The sequence below is a fragment of the Spinacia oleracea genome, chromosome 2, assembly GCF_020520425.1.
Source record: "Spinacia oleracea cultivar Varoflay chromosome 2, BTI_SOV_V1, whole genome shotgun sequence".
Lineage (NCBI taxonomy): Eukaryota > Viridiplantae > Streptophyta > Magnoliopsida > Caryophyllales > Amaranthaceae > Spinacia > Spinacia oleracea.
This window is the reverse complement of record NC_079488.1, coordinates 94,472,405-94,477,311: the sequence shown is the minus strand read 5'-3', so window position 1 is coordinate 94,477,311 and position 4,907 is coordinate 94,472,405. Positions and strand designations below refer to the sequence as shown.

The following is a 4,907-nucleotide window of genomic DNA, read 5'->3' as shown; positions in this document are numbered from 1 at the left end:
TAGGAGATCAGTACGTGTAGCAGATCAGCACTAGTGCAGCAGCAGCAGATCAGTGCGGCATCAGCAGTACCGATCAGTGCAGCGGCAGCAGCATCACCGATCCGTGCAGCAGCAGCAGAACTGATCAATGCAGCAACACAAATCAGTACAGATCAGTGCATCCCTGTGCATCTTGGTGTGCCTTGTTCCTTTTAAAACTAAGATAGCGTTTTCCAAAAGAAACCTAAACTAAGTTTTGATCGTGCCACAACTCTACTGAAGGTCGTTGGGCAGTGCTTTGAAGCAACTTTTAAAGGTTAAGATAGCTGTTAAAAATGACCGAGCCAGCAAACATTTCAGTAGCTCGTAAAAATGTCTTCCAATAACAGACAAAGAATGAGAAACAAGAAAGATTTATGACTCACTCATCTATAATACACCTCTACAAGATAGGTTTGGGAGAGGTATCCTAAAAGACAAACCCTGATTAACTTCCTACATTCCTAAACAATCAAGACTCAAGAATGTCTGCAATGAATATACAAGGGAGAGGTAATTGGACGAGGGAGAAAAGGTTAAGCTCAAAGTATCACCCTCCACATTGATGGAGTACTCTTTGATAAGGTAAAGGAGTTTATATGACTGCAAATTTGAGAGATCACTAATCATCTTAAGTTTGGACTAAGTGACTTATCAAGAGTAGCAGTAATAAAGCTTGGAGCTAATGAAGGCTGTGAGAGTGTGAACTACTGAAATCACCTAGGTACCTTAGGGCATAAAGGCTATGCATTTCATTAGGATTCAGCTTATAGATATCAAACCATCAAATAGCCGAATCATAATGACATCTGTTACTCATAATTTTTTGCTAAGTTTGTAACAACACATTCAAAAGTCATATTTATTAGCATCTTCTGGTGAAAATGTCATTTTAGCCTAAATATGACCTATAACGATCCAATGATCCTTAAATGTGCATAAATCGATTGGAACGAGTATTGAAAACTTAAAATTAAGCATATTGATCATGTAATACGTTTGAAATGAGTCCTTAGGTTATTTAGTTCAAAATTGGGAGCGAAAATGCTTTATTTTAACATAAATATGACCTATAACGACCAAACAAGTCTCAAATGTGCATAAATAGATTGGATTGAGTCTTGGAAACTTAAAACTAATCTTATGAATCATGTAATAAGTTTGAAATGAGTTCTTAAGTTCGTTAGTACAAAGTTGTGAGCGGAAATGTCATTTTAGCTTAAATATGACCAATAACGGCCAAACAAGTCTCGAATGTGCAAAAATAGATTGGATTTAGTCTTGAAAAGTTAAAAATAATCATATGAATCATGTAGTAAGTTTGAAATGAGTTTTTAGGTTCGTTAGTTCAAAGTTGGGAGCGAAAATGTCATATTAGCCTAAATATGACCTATAATGGTCAAACAAGTCTCAAATGTGCATAAATAGATTGGATTGAGTCTTGGAAAGTTAAAACTAATCATATGAATCATGTAGTAAGTTTGAAATGAGTTCTTAGGTTCGTTAGTTCAAAGTTGGGAGCGAAAATGCCTCATTTTAGCCTAAATATGACCTATAACGACCAAACAAGTCTCAAATGTGCATAAATCGATTGGATTGAGTCTTGAAAACTTACAATAATCATATTAATCATGTAATAAGTTGGAAGTGAGTCCTTAGGTTCGTTAGTTCAAAGTTGTGAGCGAAAATGTCATTTTAGCCTAAATATGACCTATAATGGCCAAACAAGTCTCAAATGTGCATAAATAGATTGGATTGAGTCTTGGAAAGTTAAAACTAATCATATGAATCATGTAGTAAGTTTGAAATGAGTTCTTAAGTTCGTTAGTTCAAAGTTGGGAGCGAAAATGTCATTTTAGCCTAAATATGACCTATAACGATCCAATGATCCTTAAATGTGCATAAATCGAATGGAACGAGTATTGAAAACTTAAAACTAAGCATATTAATCATGTAATAAGTTTTAAATGAGTCCTTAGGTTATTTAGTTCAAAATTGGGAACGAAAGTCCTTAGGTTCTTAGGTGGCCTGAAGTATAAGATTAATTAGCTCATATGTTTCAGTTATGTACTTCACTTTAATAGCTTCATATTGTTTTTCACTTTTTTGTTCTTCTATAAATAGCGCTTATGAGCAGTACGGACGCAGGATCAGAACATAAGAGCAACTATCTATTTCAGAACATAATCTCTTAATTTATGTTGATACTTCTATTAAGCTCAGATGTATTACCGTGAAACATTTCTGAATCTTAAGCTGTATTAGGTGTTTGAGAATAAGAGCTAGAATGTGCTTGAATAAGAAACTCTGAAAAGAAATAGTGCTTTGAAGTGGTATAGTTAAGAATAAAAATCTTTATTTAGCAGTGCGTCATTTTAGAAACATAGATGATTTGTTCAACTCCGAAATAAAGCAGTACTTGAGCAGCCTCCATAATTGCCCGATTATTGTAGCTAGAAATCAAAATCCAAAGTAAATTTGAAACAATTAACAAACCACATAATATACACAATGGATGTAATAGAGAAGGTTATTATTAAGAGTAGTATACCGCATAAGTTAGTACCCTACAAGAACAATGTTAAACACAAGAATATAATACCTGAGATGCATTCAACTCTGGAAGACCTGGAGCGCCAAATCGACGAGGCAAAGTATTTCAAACCACCTGCATCTCGACTTCATGTCCCATCAAATGGTGATAAATATACCTGTACCAATTCACAGACTTAAAATATCAAGCAACAAAGTGAAAAGGAATACAATGCTTATAATTGCATGGAAATGCTGACATAAAGAGATGTCAAAGAATAACTAGTATTTTTATAAATTACGACAACTATCAATACATCTTGTTCTCAAAAATCTAACACTGTAGTTGTCAATAAAATCATGTAAATATGGGATAATCAAACTATAAAAGCAAAAAATTAAACAGGAGGGGCAAAAATTGCGTAAAAATCTAATCACAGGGCGATTTAAGGTCTACTTGAAATCTAAATCTCACATTATATATGAAGTATATATCTTTTAAAATCCTTCAAAGTTCATCTCATGTAATTGTTCCACTGTGAGTGGGGCAAAATTTCAGCAGCTCTAGAGTATACGACGACTATACTCGGCGAAGGTAGCACACAAGTAATGTATGACTAGTTTAGGTTAGTCCTAGCATTGTTGTAATCTTGTCCAAGCTAAGGTATGTAGTTTACCAGAGTGTGGCCTCCTGAAAGCGCGACAATATCCTTGTCAGAAAACCCCATTCTGTAAAAGATTTCTCTCAAATGTCCGGCACCTGCAAGGCTGCAACCCATTTTACGCTGTTAATAACATGTAATACTAAACTGTCATATTACTGATGAGAGGGTAGAATACGTACGTACCTTGATTTGCATCAGGAAGGCGTCCTTCATCAGGAGAATCTGCGCAATCCCTATATAACATCGATAATCAGGTACTATTGTTATACAATAACGAACAAGAATATAACAATCATGAATGTATAGGAAGCACAAACCATTCTTCCTGGAACAAAGTCGATGGTTGGCCCTCCTGTGACTTCAACCGCAACAACCCCAGCAAGCTGAAATTAAGAAACAAGGGATCGATGCTTGAGAATTAATGACCTAGAAAGGATGCAGTTTGAATCATATAACCAGGAAATTCACCTGATAATCTTTGGGTGATTAGCCTTAACCTCTTTTGAGATCGGCGACCAAAATAGTTCAATTACTGCTACTAGAAATTATTATGCACAATTAATCAGTTTTAGCTCACCACAAAGTTCAACAGCAATCTTGAGGCCACTGCTGGCTTTGTAAACCTTATCAAAATAGTTCAACATTTGTTTTAGTTCACATGATTAGCCTAATTGAACAACAGCCAAAAAAAAAATCAAAAAAAAATATAAATTGAACAAAACCCTAATCTGAAAACGAAAATTCAGCTAGGAAGATAATTACTTACTGGTTGTGGCGAGGAGAGTAACGGCCGAGCAAGCACCGGAACCAGGACGCGACGGGGGGACGCTGAACCCCCAGCTGACCAAGCTGACCGAGTTTTCAGCAATTGAAAAGCCACCCATCGGAGAGGACAACGACGGGGGAGATGAGGCGAGAACAGACATCCACCGGAGAGGACAGCGACGCAGGGCCGAGCAAGGGCGGATTTCGACGGCGACGCAGGGCCGAACAAGGGTTGGAGTTCAACGGCGACGACAAAAAATTGGGAGATGTTTGGAGAGTTGGAGTTGAGCGCGAGGAAATGAGTTCTAAAATTTTGAGATATTTTGGAGTATTTTGAATTGCAGTATTTTGAAACAAGGAGCCCGCAGCAAATTTTGAGAAATGAGCTAACACGGATCAGGACCTGTTGCAGGGTACAATAGCATGTACGCTGCAACAGAGTCTGTATATTGCTGTGGGCTTTAATTTTGTACGCTGCAATAAACTATTTCGCAGCGAACAATAAAAATGTACGCTGCGATAACCCTTTAAAAGGTTTGACCCGCGTTGACCGACTGGTTGTTGAAGCGTATTAATACTTGTACGCTGCAATAAGGGGGTTGCAACAGGGGTTTTTTCTACTAGTGTATGGAGACACAGGAACCGAACATGACGCATCCATTTCCCGTCAAACCAAATCAACCAACAAAGGTTGCATCTCAGTCTCGAAGTTGGTCGATTCAGGAGGATGAAGCTCTGGTTGATTCCTACATTAAAGTTTTCACCGATCATATTATAGGTACCAACATGAGAAAATCTTATATTTGGAGGCAAGTTGTTGTGCACTATAACCAAATTCAAGTAGGTAGACCGTACGAACTTGCTGTAAGAAATGCAAAATGTTTCGAGAGTCGTTGTGGAAGGATGTATCCAGACTTCATGTTGTGG

General features: G+C 37.1%; 1 long non-coding RNA gene across 1 annotated transcript; it reads right to left on the bottom strand.

Annotated features, from left to right (window-relative positions):
- Positions 1 to 2,390: 2,390 nt before the first annotated feature.
- On the bottom strand, positions 2,391 to 3,312 carry LOC110781385 (uncharacterized). The gene is made up of 3 exons (XR_002531690.2): positions 3,228 to 3,312; positions 2,621 to 2,729; positions 2,391 to 2,471 (listed from the first exon to the last, which is right to left on the bottom strand). It is a non-coding gene; the product is annotated as an uncharacterized lncRNA (long non-coding RNA).
- Between the last annotated feature and the right edge of the window lie 1,595 nt (positions 3,313 to 4,907).